This window comes from Pogoniulus pusillus, chromosome 11, assembly GCF_015220805.1.
Source record: "Pogoniulus pusillus isolate bPogPus1 chromosome 11, bPogPus1.pri, whole genome shotgun sequence".
NCBI lineage: Eukaryota > Metazoa > Chordata > Aves > Piciformes > Lybiidae > Pogoniulus > Pogoniulus pusillus.
In genome coordinates this window covers 8,253,098-8,277,715 of record NC_087274.1, presented here as the reverse complement: position 1 = coordinate 8,277,715, position 24,618 = coordinate 8,253,098, and the positions used below count along the sequence as shown (strand labels likewise).

The window sequence follows — 24,618 nt, the reverse complement described above, 5'->3', positions numbered from 1 at the left end:
GCAGCACTGGGTTAATGGTTGAACTTGATGATCTCAAGGACTTTTTCCAACCTAAACATTTCTATGATTATGTGATTCCTATGCCCTGTGGGACCTCTACCAAATCCCATTAAAACTGGTGATTAAAATCCCATTAAAACTCCACACTGCACTTTCCAGGCTTTGCTGGATTGCTTCTTTCATCGTCAGCACAAACCCATGACTGTCCGACTGGGCCTGGTGGCACTCATGTCTCCAGTACAACCTTCAATTTTTTTCTTGCAGCCTTTGGGCTTGGCTGGATGCTGCTGTGCAGGCAGCAGAATTCATCCAGGTCATGTTTTCACAGTGACATTACATAGTGCCCCATGGAGCTTGAGGACCTTTCTCCATTGTTTGCTGTGGAAAAAGTGTCTTAAAGGTTTAGACACAGCAGTCAATGAGCAAATGGATCCTGCACTCTGGTCCTGGCTGTTGTAAGAACTAAAGGAAAGTGTTTCCAACCCAAACCAGGACTACTGCATTGTGTCTCAGGGGTTTAAGCTCTGCCAGTGAGTGGCATTTTGCAAAGCTTCTGCTGCTCCAGTGACCTGTAAGCAGAATTCAGAAAAGCACCATCTCCTCAGAGGTGCCAACAGTTGCATCAGGGATTTAGGGGCAGAAGCTATAAAGCTGGCAGAGGTTTTGCTGTTGAAGGCAAGAGTGGGAAAGCTTCAATGGTGGTGAGAGGAGAGAAGGTTCTTCAACATGAACCATCAGAGGTGCCAGTCTGTGATCTTCCTGGCAAACTGAGGTTGCCGATCACAGCAGATAGGGGCATGGAGGGCTGGGCTCCCTGCAACAGCCAAACTATCCTAGTGGCCTTTTCCACTTGCAAGGGAGGTCACTTGACAAGCACCAGGAAGATCTGCTGAGAGATTAGTTTGGTTTATGCAATTCTTAACTAAGAGCTCATTGGCAGCTGTGCTGTCAGATTAAACCTTGCCCTTCCAGAGAAGGATGGATGGAGCTTGCTGAGTTGGGTTTGGTTGGCACAAATCACATATTAGCTCTTTATCTCGTCAAACTCAAACATGATAATTGATGACTTGGGCAAACTCCACCCTGGGAGCTTGTGCCAGAACAGTAATGTCAGTCGAGGTGTGGAGCAGTGGGTTTCTTTGGTGGCATTTTCACGTAGACTAAGAGCTCTGACAAATGGCCTCGCTACAGATTTGCTCTCCTCAGGGACCCACCTAAGCCCACCCCTCCAGCAGGCTTTCAGTCCCTGTCTACTGCTCCTCACCTCCAGCAGTTGACTGCCTCTGCAAGAAGGCTGGCTGGGGCGGCAGTGCCCAGCATAAGCAGGAGCTCCTGAGGGGTGAGAACAAGCCCTCCCCCCTGCTTTGGGAACAAATGTCTTCAGGTGGTGGAGTGATTGCACAGAGCAGGTGTATGTGTTAGTGCCTTAAGATGATGCAGCTGTTAAGTTGGTGCAAATGAATGAGAGACGAAATTTTCTCACTGAAGTGTCACAGGAGACATTGCCAGAAGAGTTTATTGAGTTGGTGTAAACCACAGGTAGGGCTAAGCAAGCTCTTTCTGGAGCAGTAATTTAACAGAAGTTATCAAGTTTCTTTGGTGTGAGAACAGGTAAGCCTGGGGCAGGAGCCCTGGGGCTACCTTCTTGGAGGATGCTGGTTTTCAAAGATTCTCTTTAATCCATGTGAGATCTACCTGCGTGGGGAGAGTTGGAGTGATGCTGGGGGTGAAATTTGCACCTTGGAATAGTTTTCTTTGCCTAAAGGTTTGTTTCCCCTGGAGCTGTGGGATTAAAAGGAAAATCCGGGCAGATAAGGAGAAAGTAGGTGAGATGAGGGCTTTGTTTGGGTTTTTGTTGCGTTTGTTTGCTGCTTTAACTTGCAACTTGCCAAGCATATAAAGTCTGAGGCTTTCCTAGAACATGTCTAGAACAGGTCTTGTTTTCTTGCTTTTCCTTCCTCCAGAGCCTTGCTGCGGGTAAGGAGAAGAGGCAGGAGTAGCAAACAAAGGTCATCTCTTACCTGGTTTAGGGCTGGAGAGAAGCTGGTGGGTGAGGGCAATGAGCTTAGCAAGGCAGTAGACTCTCTTTGCTGGCTCTGTGGATCTGTTCATTCACACGTGTTACAGACCACCAAACCCCTCGTGGGATACAAAGTTAACATCAGAGCCTTAGAGATCTACAGTCATAGCTTGGAAGGAAGGAGCAGAAGAGACAAGTGCCTATTCCCTTTTACATGATTGTAGGGGAGCAGCTCTTCTGGGCAGTATCTGGAAGTGAATCCTCTTTTCTGCCTCTAAAGCATTTTAAGCAAGTACTAAACTTGTGTTCCCTCTGTTCTCCCTGGGAAATTAATGGTGACCTGAGGCACCTGCAGTACAGACTGGGCTTGCTTGGCCCTGCGGTAGACTTCATGGGGATGCTCTGGTGCATGCTTCTGCATGTTATTCTCTCTCCATGACCACAAAAGCAGTTCTCAGGCAGCCCTTACCCCCTACGGCAGCAAATGCTAGTACATACATGTGTGCATACATGCTTTGCCCTGGAGGAGTGGTGGAAGCTGAGCACAGGCTGCAGAGCTCTGTGGTGGGTCACTGCTCTGCTTCGAAAAGGGTGGTCTGGGTTTGAGCTGATGCTGCACCAGCACAGAGATGCAATGCCCTTGGAAAGGTGAGAGGTGTCGAACTGTAAAACCCCAGGGCTGCCTGACCTAGGGCTTGCAGGAGGAGCTACTGCTCTGCCCACATGGGCTTGCTCTCTGTAGCAGATTCTTGTAGCAGCCAGTGCTACAACTGGGAGTTGAGAAAAACACTTCTCAGGTCTGGTTTTGACTTGGTGGCTGAGCCTGAGACAAGAGCTTGGCTTAGGTTAGCTTCTTGGGCAAATGAGGGAGATGCCAGAGAGCCAAAAGGCTTTGTCAGCCCCTTCCTTGCAGTCTGCAAAGCCTCTGGCTCGGGTGCTTTGAAGAGTGCAATGCATTTCATAAACTGGAGTGGGGCTGCTGCAGTGCAAGATGGGTCCCTTCCAACCTAGTTGATTTGAATGGCTCTGCCTTTCAAACGGATCTCTAGCTGTGGTCTATCCTTGCCCTGCTCTAACACCATCCGGCTCGTCAGGCTGGGGATTTTGCTCTTTGAATGTCTTTGTTGGGTGTTTGAGAAAGCTGAAATGTCAGATTGACCTTTTGAGGCTTTTCTTTTCTTGAGGAAGGAGGTTTCTATACAATTCCTGTCATGAATCAATTGGAAGGGCTGCATTTTTCTGCACCAGCTAAATAAAAGATCATTAAACCTAACAAATGTTTCCCAGCTTGCCTGCACTTTGATGCAGTGTTCAGCTATAAATATGATCTGTGCTTATAACAACATAAACAAGGTGTTGCTCAAGAGCAGGAGGGACAATATACCTCTCTTCTTTTCGTTTTTTAAGCTGCCCAAGAAATATATACACACATTCCTAATATGTTTACTTAAGCAGGAAGCAGACGAATAGTTTAAGATAATGTTTCGGGCTATTGTGAGTTATATGCTCCACAAAGATTGTTTCCTTTATGTAGTAATTTTTCAAGCACAGAGAGAAAAAGCTGAAAAATCTTGTCAATTCCTTAATTGTAGGAAAGAGTTGCAGGAATTTCCACTGCATTTCTCTCTCAAAGTGACATCTGAGACCACTGATAAGGGGGAAAGGAGATTAAACAGTCGTAATTCTTTTCATATACTGTGGAGACTAATATTCCTCTTGCTCTCACCACCATGTCCAGCTGACTGGCTCGCTGCTGATTTCACTGGCCTGTGGGGAGATCTGAGGGGGTGATATGAGTTTGAAGGCCTGGAGAAGGAGGGGATCAATTTAAAGAAGGAAGATGCTTAATTTGTAGGCAAAGACTGTTCTAGATTTGGTCACACCCTGTGCTTATGCTGGGTTTTATCCTCCTCTCCTCTGCTAAAATATCTTTTGGCTGACATCAGAGTGAATTATAAGTGATATACTTGAGTGTTGGCAGCTGATGAAGCCTCATCTCTGGCAGGGTGACCAGCTGGATGAAGCAGGGTGATCAGTGGTCTACAAGCATAGCCCAGGGCAACCAGCAGAAACCTTTCTATAGCTTATGAAGATGGGCTGGGTGAAGCTTTTCTGTCTGTGAAAATCATCTCAGATTGGACAAATGATCTTTGCTACTCAAGCCTGCCTGTAAGGGATGGAGTGACATGGAATATGTCCTACATGTTCTTGTTTCTCCCATGCTGGAAGGATGAGCGTCCTTTGCCACATCCCTCCTGTGGCTGTGCAGCAAGGTCTGGGGCAATCCTCCACCTGCAATACTCTCATGTTGTGTGCTTCATGGAAGGAGAAAGAAACAGGTTTCCAAGGAACCTGCTGCATTCCAGCCCTGGGGCACAGGCTCTTGCCCTGCCCCAGCCTGCAGCAAGGGCTGAGGTGAGGGATTCATGCCAAAAAGTGACAAAATCCCAACGAGCCTACAGGCAGATGTTGGAGCCATGTTTTACCCTTGGCCACACTCGAGCACCCACGGTGAATTTTATTTTTGTTTCCAGGTTGGTCAGGACAATTATTTAGCTTTTTGTGCCCTGTGAGTGCTGCCCTGGTGGGTGAGGAACCCCCAGAGCTGGCTGAGTGCTGGGAGCAGAGGGAAGAAAGAACAACTGTTTAACTTGTGAGATGCTTAGATGGGCTACAAATAGCTCGGCGGGTGCATATTCTTCCCTCTGGTCGCCCCGGTGCATGTCTCGCCCGCTGCCATGGGAACCCGCGGGGACCACCGTCTGTGCCCATGGCAACAGCTCCTCGGGTGCCATTCCTGCTCAGCCCACGATGCCGAGCGGGGCTGTTGCCGTGACTGGAGACCACAGTGAAGGTAAAGAGGAGAAGCTCGGGACTTCTGGTGTCAGGAGTAAATTAAGCCTGGGTGAAGAATGAGGATCTGATGGGTGTCTCCCCAGCCTGGGATCCTGTCCTGAGTCAATGGGGACACTCAAAGCGTGAGGAGCAGCTTTGTGGAATATCCTAAATCTGATGGACAGCTCTCTGATAGGCAGATAAAAGGCAAGGATGTATAAGGAAATAATTGAGATAGGGTTGGAGTCTAATTAAAACTGGGGTTGTTGGTCAGAGGGGAAAAGAGAAATGCAGCCTGAGAAAAGGCAACTGGGAGCAAACAGATGGGATGAACTCTGACTCTTCCAGCTGGGAGAGGAAGGGGCGGTGGTGGCCAGCTCCATCCTCTGCCAGGGCTTGGGGGGATTCCTGGAGACTAATGGGCAAGATAGAATTAAATCCTTTGCAGTGAGTTTGTCCTTGGGATCCTCCTTCAGCAGCAGGTGGAGGTGTTAGCTCAGGCCTACCCCTGGTATGCAGTGAAATGTGGTGCATTGGGCAAGTTCTTTAGCACCCACAAATTCCAGGGGATGCAGCTGCCATGATTGGAGTTGATGGGATTAGAGGAGATGCTCCAAATGCCTGTGCACTTTCCTTGCCCAGCTCTATGGATAGAGTCCTTCTAGGCTGCTACTCTCACAGCTTCCTTAGGACATGTTGACCTCTTGGTGTAGGAACATCCTAACTGTCCTTGCAAGGGCTGACCCCAGCCTGAGGCATTTCATTAAATCTGCCAGGCCTCTCATCCCATCCAAACACTGTCCAAATTTAGCCAACTGCTTTATCTGGGCCCCTGGCGCACCACTGCTCTGGGTGTAAAGTCAAACAGTCTCAGTTTTCCACCCCTTGATGTGGTGTAAACACAGCAGAGCGTGCAGTGACCCCAGCTCAGCTGCAGGAAGTTGCAGCAGTGCTTGCACAGAGCTCCTGTGTACCAGCCCCCAGTGAGAAGGATCTGCTGGCAGTGATGGTGGGAGCTGCAAGGGATGGGAGACATGTCCTACTCTGCACTCACTGTGGTGCTGACCCTGTGAAGGGCTTAGGGCTGCTCGCAGGAGCAAGTAACTGACACTGGGCACAGCAACTGTACAACTGCTCTCATTAGGGCTGTTTGTTTTTTGCAGTGAACTGTGTGTCACACTGAAAACTGATACTGCAGAGAGAAAACAGCAGCCTTTCTTCCCCCATCCCCCTCGTGGAAACCAAGGGGCAGAATATATTTACTTGTAAAGAGATACGGGTGACTTGGTGAAATAATAAAGGAGCTGTTAAAGAAGCAAAAATTCCCAAGTAGGGAGAATAAGTAGAGATCTTTTTCCCCCTCTTTTCATCACATTTGGCTTTCACTAAGCACAAATACAAGCTCAGCTTTGAAGGCCATATCCCTCTGGTGCCCAGAGGGTTTGTGACTGAGAGAGAAGATGGCACAGGAAGCACAGAGCTAAGTCAGGCCATGCTGGCATATGGACGAGTCACTTCAGTCACTCAGTTGCTAACTGACAGCCTTGCAATCCTCCTGAAATCACTGCTGGATGGATAGCAAGACTTGGAGATATGGTTTGGATAAATACTCACATTTCCTGGTCCTTACATTCATGCTGGTGAAAGAAGCTTTGCAAGCAACAGGCATCTCTGAGTGTTCCTGATGCCTGGTGCTGATGCTTTGACAGGGCAGGGACTGGGACACTGGACACCACCAGCAGCTCTGTTTGCACTTTTGTCTTTGCTTGTAAATGCACTTGGTTGGAGCTTTGTGTGAAGTCCTCTTGTATTCAACCCAACTTGTGTAAAACAAGGATACCAGGACAAACTGAAAGCAGGATAAAACTAAACATGAGTGACCAACAGCAAGTTGAAATGACTTGGAGCTACATTTTTCTCAAAAGATAGGTGCATCCAGCACCCCAGCATAGGCAGACAGGGCACTTGGAGTGTCTGTATATATGCATGGGGTTTTGTACTCCTTTTAGTTTGTGCCTACCATATTCCTAGATCCATTGGATTAAATGGGCTGTGTCTGCAGTCAATGACAAAACTCAAAGGGAGCTCTGAGCATTTGCCTTCGGCCCTTGGTTTGGTTTAGCCTACTCATTTTAAAAGCCTGGTTTGGTTGTTTCCCCCTGCATGCCCTATCTACCCTCTCCTCTGCTGTTTCTGTCTGCCTTTGCTCAGAGGTGCTGCCGATGCTATCTCAGAAAGGAGCTGGAGTCAGTGCTCTGATAAATGAGCTTGTGTTTGTTCAGTGTCAAGCAGCTCACCCTTTCCAGCTGCAGTGTTGTTCTTGGCTTGAAAGTTTCTTGCTCTTTTCTAATTTGAATCCAAGCCCTGGTTCTCGAACCAGGAATGGTTTGTCCAGGCACAACCCCAGTGCTTGCCAACCAGCCAGGGACCTTGGCCTTGGCCAGAGGTCTGCTAAGTGGATGTTTGGTGTTTAATCTGCTTATTGCAGCTTTTTGCTTGGAATGATGAGGACATGTGTGTTTAGTGAGATGGCTGAGCTAGAGTCATGAGGGTCTGGTGGACAGGAGTTTGTTATATGATATTGGCTCTGTAATGGGCGTGCTGCACGGGTTTGCAGTCTTCAGTGCTGGAGATGTGAGGCAGGACGAGGATGAAATCCTCAGTCTAAGAATCACATGAAAGAATTATTCCTCAGCAGTGCTAGAACCAGTGTAGAACTGCCTTTTCCATTTCCCATTGAATTTTCTTTTAATTATTTTTCCTCTGTGTGGCTGTAAGTGCACTGAAGGCACATTTTAAATCGCTCTGCGTCTCTCAAAACAAGCCATAAATCCACACCTTGATGTGGAATCAGTGATTTAGTCATGTCAGCTGGATTCTAAATATGTTTATAAAACCAGTAAAGGAACAAACTGTAGGAAAAATGTGCTGGCCTCAGCACCAACACCTGCCAGCCCATGGGCTGTGTAGAGCAGTGTTCAGCACAGCAAAGTGCTGCATTTGGAGGAGCACAAGTATGGAAAACTACTTGGTTTCTCTCATCCAGAATCTAAATATAATACCATTGGTATGATTCTCCTGCTGGCTTTTACAGATGCAGGAGTGAGAGCCCAAATGAGAGAAACATCAAGAGGTGGTGGTGGGGAAGAAATACTTGGCTTAGGATAGGTAAAGCAAAACTTTGGAATAAGAAAGGATTGTGCTATTCAGTGGCTGATTCAGCCTGGTATCCAGCCTGCAGAAGGATTATGGGCTCATTCTGGCACCTGGTTGTTAAAACATTGGATTTTTCCAGTGGAAACAGTTACTCCTGGCTGTCCCATTCAGAGTTTATTTTACTTGTTCATTAGTTGCAGGTGAGCCCAGGTTTTTCCACAGTAGCTGGCCAGCATGAGTGTTCTGAGGGCTGGTTCAGATGACTTGCTGTGCAGGGAGCTGGATTATGCCCCGCTTGAAGGCAAGTGGTATTATATGTTGACAGAGCAAATGGCCAGCATTGGCAGTCAGAACCTCATTAAATAACCTCTTCTTGGATAAACCCCTCAAGTTATTAGGATTTCAGAGGTGCCTAAGTATTAGGCTTATATTGAATGCCAAGCACTTGTATGTCTGGAAAAGAATCTTTGCTTCCACTCTGGAGCAGAGTAAGCAGGAGCTGCAGGTCAGGCATCAGTTTCAATAATCCTGAAAATTTCTCTTTAAGAGCATTTTGTCTCTGTTCTTGAAATGTGCTTGTCCTGTGCTAACTGCAGCAAAACCCAGGAGTAAACCTGCACTCACTGACACCTGTTCATCCTGGGTGATCTGCTTGTCAAAACCAAACACAGGACTTTCCTAAAAGGTGCCCTAGGTTAACTCTGGATTTATGCCAGAAAGGTGCATTTAATTGGTTGATTTCCTTGGGGCTTCTAGTCGAGGCAGTGATGAATCCAGACAGGTAGAACAAGTTTTTGTGTGCTGTGGTCTCACTCCTTGATTAAAACCAATAAAACTACAACAAAGCTATATCTGATTTTGTAGGGAAACAGATGCTTTAAGGTTTAGTGCTAAATAGCACCAGGATAGGGGTGACATTTCTTTTATATAAATCATTATTTATCGTTCTTATGCTTCTGCAGTCCTGGCTAGTGAGAGGTCTCTGCTCCCACAGCTAGGCTGATGTCACTGGTGTTGCATATCATAGAATCATAAAAACAATCAGGTTGGAAGAGACCTCCAAGATCATCCAGCCCAACCTAGCACCCAGCCCTGTCCAATCAGACCATGGCACCAAGTGCCTCATCCAGTCCCCTCCTGGACACCTCCAGGGATGGCGACTCCACCTCCCTGGGCAGCCCATTCCAATGCCAATCACTCTCTCTGGGAAGAACTTCCTCCTAACATCCAAGCCTAGACCTCCCCTGGCACAACTTGAGACTGTGTCCCCTTGTTCTGTTGCTGGTTGCCTGGGAGAAGAGACCAACCCCCACCTGGCTACAATGTCCCTTCAGGCAGTTGTAGGCAGCAATGAGGTCACTCCTGAGCCTCTTCTTCTCCAGGCTAAACAACCCCAGCTCCCTCAACCTGTCCTCACAGGGTTTGTCTTTCAGGCCCCTCACCAGCTTTGTTGCCCTTCTCTGGACATGTTCCAGCACCTCAACATCTCTCTTGAATTGAGGGGCCCAGAACTGGACACAGCACTCAAGGTGTGGCCTGACCAGTGTTGAGTACAGGGACAGGATAACCTCCCTTGTCCTACTGGCCACGCTGTTCCTGATACAGGCCAGGATGTCATTGGCTCTCTTGGCCACCTGGGTACACTGCTGGCTCACATTCAGCCTACTACCTACCAGTACCCCCCCAGTCCCTCTGTGATGGTTTGGATGTTACCCCACCCCACTTTAGAAATCACCCAGACTAGACTCAGCCAGTTCTGGAAATTGAATGAAGCTTTTATATTTACAGCTTAGCAGAATATACAAGCAGATATTTGCAATATATACAGAAATAGACAAGGTAAAAGGTAATACAGAAACACAACAGCCCTCCCAGAAAGCTGAGTCGCCAGGAGGGGCACCCTTCCACCTTCTCCCACCCCTCTCTACCTTACTCCAGACACTGCCTTTTGCCCAAGGAAGAATGGAGTGTCAGCCAGGGGGGTTAGGAAGCAAGTGGATTAATCAGAGAGATGGAAGCTAAGGTTAGAGTGATGCAGCCCAGAGTCCAGGCAGACAGCAACTGTCCTATCTATGTTTATACTCTTGTTCTTATTCATCTCAGCAAGCCCATGAGTGAAGTAGACATCACCATTGTTTCTCTTTCACAGCCTGTAATCTAGTTCTTCTTACCAAAACTTTCTAGCTAGCTTCAAACTAGCACACCCTCTTTGCCTGGCTGCTCTCCAGCCTCTCTCTCTCCCCAGCCCGTAGCACTGCTTGGTGGTGTTGTATATATGAGGACATAAGCAGAACCCATATATTTGTGATGAATTCCACCCCAGAACACAGTGAGAGCAGTGCTTGCCAACCAAGAAGATGAGGTCATTGCAGGAATTCTTTACATTCTGCCTTCCTCCCAGGGTGCTGAGCAACAAGACAAAAACTGTAACAATAACCAACAATTGGGAAGCTCTAAATGGCACCAAGTATGTTTTCATTCTTTTTTTTTCCCCTACTCCTCTTGACCCCTTCCCCAGCAGAATATGGAGAGAATAAACTGTTAAATTAAGTTCTGTCTCGATGGAGATTGTACAAGTCCTACAGACAGCTCTGTTGCTCATTAGGACTGTGCATATAGGGGACTGCACAGGCTCTGGCCCCAGCCCATCGATACTCCCGGGGGTATCCATACTGTGGGCCATGTGATGGGGAGGCTTGTGTGCTGCTCTGAAGCTCTGCCATCCATGCTGTGGCTTATTAACCATAAATAAAAGTAATTCTGTGAGCACTGAAACTGCTAGAGCTCAGTTTACTGCTGATTGGTGCCTGGTGGCTCGTTCAAGTTTTATTAATTGCATTAAGACTGTAGCAAGAGCTCTGTCCTTAGTTGCTAGAAAATCCAGACTAATAAGAAGTGTTGCCAGAGCAGATTCCTCAGGGTATGACAATCCTGTCCAAAGCTTTTTCCCTCCCTGTGGTGAGGGGTCATGCCTAACCCTTTTCCCCTGGCCCAAGAGATTTTCTGGTGTGCAAAGGATTGATTTTTATGCTACTGCTTTTCTTTCCCTGGGAATGTTAATTGAACACTTTTCCTTCTACTACCTGCTTGGTTTTGGGTTTGGTTTTTTTGCCAAACTTGAAGTTAGTATCTTAGAGCTGTAGTCCCTGTTAAAATTGGGTAACAGACTGATGCTGGATATGATGAAACGTGCATAAAACATGACTCCATAAACCTTGTTTCATTTGGAAAGTAGGATAAAAGACCTTGGTAACAAACTTGAATCCTTGTGATTAATGAGCAAAGCCTCCATTTTGCTCACAGCTATTCTGTGGGCAAAGGCTCTCTGTGTTTGACAATTGTATTATCTGCTGCTCTTTATTCTTTCATTTCTCATACAGAAGGTTTCGTACTTTTTTCCATAGATATTGGGACCAAAAGCAACTTTAAATCATCCAGGCTGTGACCTCCTGTACAGCACAGGCCAGAGAATTTCAACCCTTACTGAACCCAATAACTTGCATTTGACAAAAGGATGTCTTCCAAAACCCCATCCAGCCTTGATTTAAAGGCAAGAGATGGTAGCTGCCTTGGGAATTGCTAGAAAAATAGGGCTTCTGCAGCTGCCTTGGTGTTTAATGTTATTGTCAGTGGAGCAGGGAGGGGGAACAACAACCCTAGCTTGTTCTAATGTCTTGGCAGCTCTAGTTTATGACCTCGTGCTGTTGGTATTATTCTCCAGCACTTAGCAGCATTTTCCTGACCAGCCCTTGCTCTGGGTCTTTGTTATTCTGGGCACTTAAATGTTTTGGAAGATGCCAGTAAGTAAAAGCACGGTGGGGCTGGATGGGTTCAGTGGAGGGCTGACTTTTTTAGTCACAGATGGGCACTGCAAGAGCTGCATAAGCACTCTCACATTGTGACACTCACATCTCCAGAAGGTCCACGGTTTCTCTTGTTCTCTAGGAGAAATTCAGGTGCTGCCTTGTCCTTGCAGGACTCTTATCTACTTGGATCTGAGCTGGGGCCATGACTTCTAGGGAGTTTCCTCAAACAACTGCCAGATGGCAACTGCATTCAGTTCCTCCAACCAAGCTGGTTTTGAGCCCCTGACAGCAGGGTAATAACTGCATATTCCTATTCTTTAAACCAGCCAAATCCTGAGCTGGGCTTTCTTCCTTCCTCGTCCAAATGTTTGAGTAAGTGAAGCCAAGTATTCTTTTTTTTAATAAAATAATATTGCCTTGATTCATGTAGATGTTAAATAAACATCTACAATAAACACACTGTGGAGCAGCTCTGAATACAAAGCTGAATTCCCATGGTCCTTGGCTTGGAGGATCTGGTCTCCTGACCTCCTCAGCGGCAGGGCAGGATGCCTTTGGTTCTCCATGTCTTTCAGATAGACTGGCTGCTCTCTTTCCCCATTGCTGTGATTTTTACAAGGATGGAGATTGGAATGAGCAAGGGGCAGGGGGGGGAAATCCAGAAAAAATTTCCAGGGACTAGTTAGCTCCTGAAACTGAAAGGTCTCCAGTAATTTATGTCTTCAGACTTCTAGGCCTTGACACCCTGGTGGTGGAAATGCCTTAGCATCCACCCATTCCTTACTGCAGCCCAGACAGCCAACTGTGTCCTGGGCTGCATCAAGGCAAGTGTGGCCAGCAGGCCAAGGGAGGTGATTTTCCCCCTTTACTCTGCTCTTGTTAGACCCCACCTGGAGTACTGTGTGCAGTTCTGGAGCCCCCAACACAAGAAGGACATGGAACTGTTGGAGTGAGTCCAGAGGAGGCCATGAAGATGATCAGAGGACTGGAGCAGCTCTGCTATGAGGACAGGCTATGAGAGTTGGGGGTCTTCAGCCTGGAGAAGAGAAGGCTTCAAGGAGACCTTTTAGTGACCTTCCAATATCTGAAGGAGGCTTACAGGAAGGTTGGGGAGGGACTATTTACAAGGTCTTGTAGTGACAGGATGAGGAGGAATGGGTTTAAACTGTCAGAGGGGAGATTCAAACTAGATGTTGGGAAAGGGTTCCTTACAGTGAGGGTGTTGAGACACTGGCACAGCTTGCCCAGGGAGGCTGTGGATGCTCCTTCCCTGGAGGTGTTCAAAGCTAGGTTGGATGAGGCCTTGAGCGACCTGTTCTAGTGGGAGGTGTCCCTGCTTGTGTGTGTGTGTGGGGGGGGGGGGTTGGAACTGGATGAGCTTTGAGGTTACTTCCAACCTAAACCATTCTATGATTCCTTGCACGTGCTGCTTGTCCCTTCTAGGGTAAGTCCTTTGTCTCTTGTCACAGCTCTGTTGTGCTGGAGCATTATGTCTCCCCTTGGATTCTTCTCTCTCAAAACCAGGACGCAGTCATTTCTGAGGGGGGGAAGTGCAGCTGTTAATTTGAGCAGCAGTTTAAAAAAATCCTTCTCATCACTACCCCAGACCTGCCATGGTGACCCTGGGCAAGTCCTTCCATCTTTACTTGGCTCTTTCATTTTTGCCTAGGGATCAGTAGTCATGTTCTCTGGGATTCTCCCTCTTTGTGCCAGATTCTACTTTCTAAGTAGGACACTTTGGAATATGTTAATGGTAAAAAACCCAAAATTTAGAACCTCTCCCTGAACTCATAAACAGTCTTGTAAAGGTTAAAAAGCCAGAGCAGTGAAACAGAGAGCTACATCACTTTTCAGTGCTGGTCTGTTGCTGGTTTCTTGTACCTCTGCCTGTCCTTAGCAGGGATTGTAGTGCTCTTCTCTTTTTTTTCCTCTTTGAAGTAAAAGGTTCACATCTCCATGTTCTTCCCAAAGCCTCAGGCTGTGAGGGTGCTTTAGAAATAAATCATTCTATCACCCAATTGCTGTAGTGTTTAATTATCCCCTACTTGATGGAGATGTCTGGAAACATAAACAGAAGGGATTCCAGCAGCTCTCCCACTGTCTAAATGTTCGAACCACATTGCGTGCTTCATGCTTTGCCACCCTTGCAACATCTGCCTGTCTCTTAGTTCCAGTGCAGTATGGGTCTCTGCTGACTGCTCAGTTCTGATCATCTTTGGGTCTGTTAGGTCCTCTTAACCAGGAACGGTGGCTGCAAAGCAGGAGGGAACTGTGCACTTGCACTACTCTTCAGAAGAAAGATGGAGCCAACGGGCATGATGTCAGCCCCAAGTGTATAAGAACTTTGAACTATCAGATACTTGGCCCTTCTCAAACTTAAATGTACTCATATATTTTAGCCTGGATTAGTGAGTTGCATGAAGCATGATTTTTTTGCCTTCACCTGTGCTCCATGTATATTGTGTTCTCTCGCAGCTGACTGTGCTTTAGGGGCTGGGCAAGCACAGGCATGCTTCATTTCATGACCTCACACAAACCAATTACCCCATTTACAAGCAGCATTATGCTGTGCTGAGTCAAAAGCCAGTTTTACAGCATTTTAACACCAGGAGTTAATGTTTCTTTTCTTTCCCTTTCAAGAAAGGAGCTGTCATTCATCCTTTCCCTTCTTTCAACCTGCTAGATAAATCTGTTCTGACTTTTCTGGTGTGCCTCAGCGAACTCCCCAGCAGGTTTAGGCTGGTATATAGTGAGAGAATGTAGGTTACCTTTCTTTCCCATCAGCTCAGTAACAAAGTGTGTGGGTTTGGGGTTTTTTGTTTGATTTGGGGGATTTGGGGTTGGGGTTTTTAACCTTAATAAAAGGCCAGGATGCAGCCAGGTTATCTCATCTCTAACATTTGTGCTATTCCTGGAGCACCCATCTCTGAAGCACATGCCAGAGTCCAAAGTACTGTATTTGACTCTGTTTTCCAAGGCACTTGAAAGTTCAGAGGATTATCAAGAGTTTATGTAAACTCACTGGAAGTTCTTGGTCTGGACTGAGATCTGGAAACTTCACAAAATCAGAAGCAACTTGTATGAGGTTTCCACTGCTCCTTGGCTTTGCAAAAGTGGAGGCATGAAGAGATCAGTTTCTCATGTGGTGTTACGGCTTCAGGTATGTGCCAAAGCCAACAAAATGCAGAGATGTGCAAAAAATAAAGTTAGCTTGATGTTCTCAAACCTCAGTCAAGGCTTGGCTTGAGTCTGGCTGGTTGCTTCATCTGCTGAATCCAAGACCAGAGGCCTGGTGGATGCCAAGAACCAAACCCTAATCTTGGTGCAGCTGCTGCAAGTGGTGGTGAGGCCTCTAAAACTGCTGAGGACCTTGTGTTCCTCCTGTAAGGGAGGGACAGGAGGTGGTTTGAACTTTATCCAAATCATAAGATCAGACCCAAGCTTGCAACTTGTTTTGTTTGGGTGTTTCTGCTTCCAGCCTTCTGCCAGAGTGATAGAAGTGGGGCTGGGCTCCTGCTCAGAGTATATGAAGTGGTTGTGTTGGCTCTTTGGGGTCCTTCAACCCACCGGTTAGACTTGGTGGCAGCAGTGAAATGTTCCACCAAGCCACGCTTACTTGGGCCAAATGAGAGATCTATTGGAGCAGCCTTGGCTTTCTGAAAGCCCCAGATGTTTCTGCAACCATGAGGAATGTGTGCTGCTGAGCATTTGATCTAATTATCATCCCTTGGTGAAGGCTGTCATTCCAGCATCTCTGCTCACTTGCTCTGTTCCCCATATGTTTGGCGTGCTGCTGGCAGTGGTTGCAGGAGGAAGGTGAAGAGCTTCCTCTGGCACAGGGTATCTGCTGGGCTCCACAGCAGGCCAGGAAGAAAACTTTACTTTTTGTCTGTGTGCCATGTTAGAGGTAGCTCATTAATCCATCAGCCCTTTGCTTTGGCTGGCAGCCATGGAGCCATCACTTCCTCCCCTTCTCTGAGATGAGAAAGCCATGTGGAATTAAACACATGTAGCAGAGACAATGCCTCTTACCAGAGGTGAGGACTGGGCTGTTATCCTTGTTAACTGGGAAGGTCTTTTTCTACTGTCCTGAAATCTGGTTTTCCTATTGGATGATGGGAGGAGTTTAGGATTATGTAGCTGTTCCCGTCCAGTTGCTTTTTGGATGATGACCACTCATTCCCAGCCTGGAACAAACCAAGGTTTCCCAAAATAAATGAAAGTGAAGCAGAGACCATCAACTTGGGCCTGCCACCTTCCACAGTCCACACACTATTTGCCTCTTGCTGTCTGTTTGGAGATTCCTAAAGGATTTTCCACTTACACAGGGTCTGTCTGAAGGAAGCTCAGGAGAGGGAAGCGATGCACAGAGAGGTAACACAACTCCAAAAGCAAGGCCAAGTGCTCAGGCAGTGGGGACAGTGAAGCAGCCACACTCAACAAGGTGACAAGTGGCTGCCTACCTAAATGTAGGCAAAGTAATAAAGCCAGTGAGCATGAGGAGTTTGGCCTCATAAATGTTGCTGCCTTTGTGGTTTAATCCATGAGCCCTCTTTAGGAAGAAAAACTTTCTCAAAACACATGAGCCTCCTCTTTTCCCTGCTCTCTCTGGTCTTCTCAGATCACTTGGGCCCTCCTCCCTGCTGTGCATGGCACAACTCCCCTGTCAGCAGCACATTGTTCTCATTAACTTTTATTATTCCATGGGCTAAATTACTGTGTGCTTTGATCTCCTGTCAGATTCACTGCTCAGAAAGGCAGGAAAACGTTGACTCTTTTACATCTGCATCACTCACGCAGAAAGGTCAGGCTGTGGAAGGAGGTAAACTGCTAGGGAGAAACTGCAAGGTTTTGGAAGTTTTTGGTAGAGAAAGCATTCTACCTATGTCGAGGTGAAGCCTCAAGGAAAAACCAACTGCTAGGACACTACTGTCCCCAGGGTGAAACTAACCCTGCCTTTAGGCTGAAACTTGTCCTGTGCAACGAGCTGAACTTCTTGTGGGGATGCTCTGAAAGCAGCTCCTGCTTTGCTCTAGCAGCTCCTTTTGAGCCCTGCTCATGCTGTTTTGTTTTTCTCCTACCTTAATACCTGTTCATTTTTTCTCCTTTCTGAGCTGCTCAACAGACAGGTGCCACCTCATCCCTCCCCCATCATCACCTGGCATACCTCCTGTTGCTGTTGTGCTTACTGCAATAATGTAATGTGGAGAGACTTTGCAGAGGTGACCTTTGGTAAAAGCAATGCTGGGGATGGGTCTCACTGTCTCTAAGAGTGTTCTCCTTGCCAGCCAGGTTAGTTTAACAGTGGAGGGAATGGCCAGAATAGAACTGATGTGGGAGAAGGGTAGGGAAATCACCTCACTTCCATACTTGCCTGAAGTACAAGTTGTTAGATTCATGTTGCCCTTGGGTATTAACTTTTGTGGAACAAGTGAGCTGCTGGGGTTGTGTAAAGCTGAGAGTGCTTTCAGGGGAAAGTTGTCTGAGCATGTGAAAGGAGGTGGTGTGTCTATGAATAATGAACACTGGTCTTGGGACTGGTAAAATTCACACGTGGTGCATATTGCCAAGGGTTCAGCTAGGAAAGCTCCTCAGATGCAGTCCTTGCACTGCTGCTCTGCTTCCAAAGCAGTCACAGCAGTGGGCAATGCAGCTGGGATGTGTTGCTCAAATATATGAGAAAATGGCTTCAAGTTTGTCCAAAAGTCCCAACATGTCCTGGAGAGGAGAGGGAACATAGACCCTGAGGGATGTGTTTCTATGACCACAGTAACTTCCTCTGATCTCTGCCTGCTCATCAGCAGGCGAGGATGGTTCAAGCCAGTGAAAATAACCCCAGTACTGCACATGACGTTAATGACCCCCTGGGAGGCTCAGCACCACTCAACACCCTTTTAATCTCCTGGCATTGATACAGGAGCAGAAGGGCTTGGAGAAAGTGTGTACATTATCACATTGTAGAGCAGCTCCTCAAAATCTAAGGTCCTGAAAGCATTTAAGCCTTCCCTGTGCTGTTCCAAAAGTGATTATTTTTTAAACCTCAACTGAACTCGTAGGTCAGCATAGTAATGTGTCCCTCAGCAAAACTATGGTGTCCTGTTGCTGCTCTTTTGGAAGAGTCCACATGCTTTACTCATTCCAAAGATCCCTCCACCTCCCTCTCAGTGGTTGTCAAGCTTAGCCTGACACAGAAGTGATAGTAAGATTGAAGGAAGTGGTATCATTTATCTGATTCTTTTGTTCCCTTACTGTAGGTTGAACCTAAAGGCAATACAACGGCCAAACCCACAAAAGACCTCAATGAGTTAATTTCTTTGGAAACAAACTAGGCTTTGTATCCTGACTATTCAATAGCAGGAGTTAAAACAGTTTTTGGACGCTGTAGGTTCTGGCTGCAGGTCTGAGGTTCCCTGGGAGAACTAAGTTTTTATAAAACCTGGATGTGTACCATGCAAAAACATCACCCTGTTCCTTCTCAGCCCTCTAGGCAGAACCTGGGGCCCTGTTCACAGCGATTGCTTCCATGCAAAATTTCAGTTCACCAGATAGGAGACACATTAGATGCAGAGACATGAATTGCTCTAAAGATCGGTTCACTGTAAGACCAGTTAGAGAGTTAACTTGAGGTTGCTCTCTTCATCCCTAAAGAAATAACTAAATACTGGAGGCAAAAGAGGGATTGTTGCACCTGAAGAACCAGGAAGACTATAAGTAAGTGTCCATTACATGAATACCTGTTCAGAGGATCCCTTAGCTTTGTCACATCTCAGCTGTTGAGTGACCTCTTTGTTTTCCTTCCTTATGCTGTCTAGTTTGTTGTCTTCATGTAGTTACTCAGAGATAGATATATGTGAGTGTGTGTGTGTGTTTATAGAAGTATATAATAATAATTATATATAAGACTTCATATATAAGATTTATTTTAAATACTCATGTTAGCAGTATAATACCTGGTGAGGGTGCTGCTGGCTTCTAGGATTGTCTGCAGGTGGATAGCAACCAAGGCCTTGCAACAGCACTATGGTCTTGCCAGGCTGCATGTTCCAGAATGTGTAGTCATTCATATGGTCAGCTTGCAACATGAACATCCTGATTCAGCAGAACCCTTGGAAAAATGTTTATGTCCTGCTAAAATAGGTGAAGCTTCCTGCTCTTTGACAGACAGCTTGAGCAAAAGTTTCCTTAAAGTGTGTATTTACTGATTAGGGATGTGAGTAAATAAGAGTACTTCTGAAGAGAGCTTTCCGCTTTCCATGATCCAAACTTCTTTTTTGCTTGTCTTGATCTGTCAGTCTGGTTGTGCTCATGGATATGGAAGAGCCTTAGCTGGGAGGGACAATTGTTTCTTATAAGTTAAAGTATCTTTTAGTGTAAGAGAACCGATCACAGCCTCAAGTAGGATTTACCCTACTGCAATACTTTACTGTGTTTGCATCCTCAAAAGGCTTTATCTTTGACTTCCATGCTCTTATTCTCTTCTTGAGTAAACAGCTATCTGCTCTTCTTGGTGGTGTGCTGTTGAAGTGTTTGACAAATGAAATTACATTGTTGTTCACCTTAACCTTCTTACAATGTAAAAATATCTGGGGTGAAATGCTGCCCCCACGAGAAACTCTTCTTCCAGTTTAGTGCATCCCTTACTCTGCATCGAAAAGCCAAATCCCTCTATTTCTTTTTATAATGATTGTGTTTTCCTGGACTTTGAAAGCTTTTGACCTTGGAGAGGAATGCTCTATTTATAACAGCAGGACTGTGTATTTCTAAAAGCCTCGGTGCACACGTGTGCTGAGAAGTCAGAGATGCTCTTTGACTCTGACTTCTTTTTTGACCTCTGTTAGATTAGAGAAGATATAATTTGCAATCTGGCCCCAAGAATCAAAAGTCTCTTTTTATTAAAAACTTCGGAAATGACCTCACTAGGGAGTTGGATCTGATGAATGCATAGATAAGAAATCCTCTACTGAAGCTCCTTTTGAGACTTAATGCACAGAACAGATGAAAATGTGGACATATTTGGGACAAAACTCATTCATTAAGCTGTGCAGTGAGAGAGTGGAAAAAAAATGAGTAATAGCTGAAGGACTTTAATATATAAATAGCATTAGTCCAGTATCTAAATTAGAGCTGTTGAGCAAAGTATTTCAGCACATGCTCAACTGAATACTGGAGCATTTTCGTGGTTTTACCAGACATAAGTCCAAAAGTGCCTATTTTAGTCATCTACTCCTCCCCACATTGGCCAAAGAAATTCAGCTCCTGGTTCTGACATCTCCTACTGAAACTTTAGCATATACATCAGAGAGGACCCAGCCCTGGTTGCGGGAGATGCTGTCATTGATTACTTTCCTGGTCTGGGCAGTTGGGGTCACACCATCTAAAAAAAAAATCATCACTAAAAATTATTGCTTTGGGTTTTCCTCATTGCCTCCCACATTTGTTGCTCTGTGCTTTGAGCTGTTCAATGGCATGGGGGAGTTGCTGATTGATTGCTTTTTCTCCTGCAGCTGTACCTGACTTAATTAAGATCCTAGTGCAGGCATCTAGGTGGACAAAAACCACACAGCAGTGGAGGGACAATATTTTCTATGGTCCCACAGTTACTGCAGGTCTGTTACCACTGACAAATTTAGCTGTGACCTCAGGAGCACACGGCGCCGTGGTTTGCTGCAGAAAAACACCTTCAAGTGCCAAAGCAGGATGGCAGAGTGAGAAGCCAGAGAATGTCTGCAAAAATAGACAAGTTTCTGACCATTTACTGGAATAAAAATAGTGAGTCACTGGGGTAAGACAGTAAACAAATTTAGGGTCAAGTGCTGTTCCTTTGGAGCTTTTGAAGTTTTCAGGAAGCCAAGGTATAGGTTCATTGTACAAAGAAATTCAATGCCAGATTCAGAGCTCACTTGGCTAACTTAAAGTTCTGGCCATCTTGTGTTGAGGTGAACAAGGAACTGTGGAAAAAGCTTCCAAGGGGTCATGGTTTGCTTTTCCACTAAGCCCCACTGGCAAATCAAGAACTTTCTTAGTGTCAGCAGTTTTGAATCGGCAGCAGTGTTCTGCTGGGCTTCCAGGCGTTTGAAAGCAAGAGGGCAGGTTAACGAAGACACCATTCAGAACAAGCAGTTGGCGCTGTTAGGTGCAGCACTGCTATCGGAGTGCCGTGCTCAAGAGCTTTCTGACGCAGGGTGGTGGGTCCTGCTGGCCTCTTGCTGGAGTCTGCCGTGCAGCTCTGTGTCTTTAAAATAAAAAAGAAGTGCTGGGCTGATGCTATGCAACCTGCCAGGCTGGCAGCCGGGCACACCGCCCGCCTGGAGGGTCGCATGTGCAGCGCTTGGAGCGCTCGGGAGCTGCGAAGGGCTGGGACTGAAGCGCTCCACCGGTCCTGCGCTGAGTCTGTGCTGAAGAGGAGTTTCACCGAAACTGAAAGGGGAGAACATGAGCCTGCTTGGCTGCACCAGGTCTTCCTGGAGGGATGTGCTTTTAGACTTAACTACCTGAGGCATTATGGGATGGCAAGTAATCCCAACGGGGGAACCTGAGCTCTATAAACTGAGGGCATAGTGCAAAAGAGTTGCCAAGTGTGTAATCGCTGCTTATTATCTGCCTAATGTGCATCATCTGACTCACTGCCAGCTCTTACTTCCGCCTCTGTCTTGCTGCACCCCCTCACCCCTCTTCCTGCTTGTGCAGAAGATAAAATGTGTTGTTAGGACTGCAAATGGGGCCCCTGGGACTGTTCCCAAAACCTTGGCAGTAAATCGCCTTTAGTCTCTTCAGACTGCCTTTGACATCTCTGGAGTTTAAAATGTAAAACAAATAAGTTGTATTTATATCTACATATACACCTGAAACATTTAAGGGGGAAAAAACCCAAAAACCTAAAAGAAATGTCACATTGTAAATCCAGGGGACAAAAAATGAATCATTTTCTGTGGACATGTGTCTCAGTGACAAAATGTCAGCGTTTCCTGTGCATGCTTTTTTACTGTTTCCACACTTGCTGTAATCTCTCTGACACCTCTGGAAGCTCACATAAATGAAGGTTCATCTTTTGGGTTAATGTCAGTTGGTCCCAGTTTTTGTCTCTGCTCTGGGATGCATTGACAGGAATCTTGAGAATGTGTTTTCATTTGGTGCTTTTGTTTCTCAATGTAGGTTTTTTCCTGCCATCCTCTGCAGCATCCAGCCCAGCTGACTGGAGCCTTTGGGTACCACTTCCTCCAGCAGTCATCATGATCTTCAAGGCAGTGCTGGTGCCAGTACATGAGAACAAATGCTCTGCCTCTGATGTTTCTAATAATGTTCAATGCCATATCAGGTATCTCTGGGAGGATGTGCAAAGGAACAGAGAGTTTTGAGCTGTATTTCAGGTAGGAAGTGTGTTGGTGAACTAAGGTTTGTGCAGCTCTGCTTCTTCACAAAGACCCTGAGGTGTGCATAGAGTTCTGCTGGTGAAAACCTAGGAGGAAAACTGAGAGCTTGGTCATGCAGGTGTCTCTAAGGCAGCAGGAATGCTGTCCACCATCCAGCCCCACTGGGTAGCAGCAGCACTAGGTATCTTCTGCTGTGGAGCAGCAGGTGACTTGTAGGGCTTGATCCCTCCTGATATATCACAGCAGCCTCTCCACCTGTCTCAAAGTGCTCCCTCTGGATTACTGGCCTAGGATCATCATCTTTAGGCTGAGTCTCTGTGTGTGAGGAGGTCTGGGGGGCTGGCTGCAGGAAGGGGGAGCTGAAGGCTGAGACTTTGAAGTGAAGGGCTGGTGAGGCCAGTGCAGAGAGCTGAGTCCATCTGGAGTGGTGGGGAGACCACAAACAGGTCTTCAAGGACAGGGCAGCCCTTCCCTACCTCTGCAATCCTGAAGAAGCACTTGAAGTTATGACATTTGGGCCAAGAAGGGAGCTGCCCAAAAGCATCACTGCTCCCTGAGCACAGCAGGAATCCTGTCCTGCGTTAGGGGAGTCCAGGGGGCAGCTGGATGAAGGAATCTTGTTGCTGAGTGCAGAGGTGCAAGGCAAAAAGGCCATTGTACTTCTGAACCAAAGTGGCAAAAGCAAAACCATGATAATGCATGGAGCTGAAACGCTCAGAGGAGGGAGAAAGTCTGTAACTCAACCTGACAAGAGGAACAGTTTCACCTCCCTGTGCTCACAGCACTCAGCATCGCCACAGAAAGCAGCCAAGCCAAAGACAACTGAGGGCATGGTGAGGGTTGCTTCACCTATTGCTCTGCTCCACAGGGTCCTTTCTGCTGCAAGCAGCCTCTAGAAACCACAGAGAGGTGCAGAAACAGAAAATATGGAAGTATTGTGACAGACCATGGCCCTGTTCCTGGTGGGTGGCTGCTCTGCATTTATAGAGGGGGGCAGACCAGGCCTAAGTGGTCCCTGTTGGCTTCAAAGTTTATGGCTTTCTGAACGCCTCACAGCATGCTCTGCAGGGCCTGTCTCTACTCGATAACGTGGCTGCATGAAAGAGCCATAAATCAAACCTGAAATCTGGCAGCTTTAATAATAAATCCCAAACTTGTGCCAGGTCTGTGAACTTTTCAGCACAACCGAGGTGCTCACAGAGTGAACCTGAGAAGTCTGATAGTTGCAGGAGGAAAACAGGCAGAACTTGTCGGTTTTGACCCCAAATCAAGGAAAATGTTGTGGTTTTGGCTAAGTGGGGTTTTGTGGGTTTTGTTAACCTGAGGCTCAAAGCAAATGTGTGTTTGTGAGAAGGAGGGAGGGAAACAGCATGATTTTAAGTGGGAATGCTTTTTTGTTGTGTTTCTCACTGCTCTCTCTTGGAAGAGGGTAATGCAAGGAAGTGATGGTTTATCTCTGCATCAAGAGAGTAAATAATGCTATGGAAAGCCTCTTTTGTTACTGTGAATTTCACATGTCCAGATTCCAAATCCCACGTAGCCTAATGCCTGAATCTTTCTGATCGTTTTTGCTTCCCCCTCAAGAGTCCTAGTGTGCTGCATCTCTGCTCAGCAGAATTCATTCCCTCATGGGAGTTATGATAGGGGTTAATGAGAAGCAGAGGGGACTTCTTGGTGGCTCTGGACTCAATCTATGAAGGGTGAGATAGCTCTTCTGAGAGAGCACAAGTGCTTCTGGGTGCAAAGATCCCAAGGGAGATGCTTCTCCCATGATTTTTCTTACCTCTTCCCGTGCTCCTGCATAAGCAGCACCCTTGATGCCCTTCAGAAGAGCAGCATCCCCACAAGTTACAAGCGAGAGGAAAAGTTCCTGTATTGTCTTGTTTTTCATCTCTTCAAGACAGCAGCTAAGTGAAAAAGTGGGATGTGGATTTTGCTGTCATCTCCAATGCAAGAAACAGTTTTAAGAGGAAAAAGTTTTTTTCCTTTGGAGACCTCAATGTTTCCAGTCATTTTAAACAAAGAATTGTCACTGCTGTGCCCAGCAGAGTTGTACTCCTTGGGCTTCCCAGCTCTTACACAAAGACCCTAGCTCTGGATATTCACATGGTCATTGTATCTCCTTGGTGCCTTGCTCTGACTCTGCCTTGTAGTAGTATCCAATATCTGATACTGCCTAAGTCTTATAGGGAGTCAACATTTTTTGAAGATGTGGGTCCCTGGGACTGCAATTCAGACTGATGCTCAGTAGTACTTTCAAAGGTCCAGAGCACCCTGCCTGGAGAAATTTTTTTCCAAGCTATAAGGTGCTTCTGTTGAAAATCTCACTAGGCATCATTGTCTGCATCTCTTACATCCTCTATGACTTTAAGAGTTATTGACTTTATTTGCTTTTTTATTGCTCTTGCTCACAGGACACAGCTGCTTGTGT

At 46.5% G+C, this 24,618-nt stretch overlaps 1 long non-coding RNA gene across 1 annotated transcript; it reads left to right on the top strand.

Moving 5' to 3' along the window:
• Nucleotides 1–1,473: 1,473 nt before the first annotated feature.
• Nucleotides 1,474–23,678, top strand: LOC135179701 (uncharacterized). Its single transcript, XR_010304080.1, has 2 exons — nucleotides 1,474–1,539; nucleotides 21,970–23,678. It is a non-coding gene; the product is annotated as an uncharacterized LOC135179701 (long non-coding RNA).
• The last annotated feature ends 940 nt before the right edge of the window (nucleotides 23,679–24,618 follow it).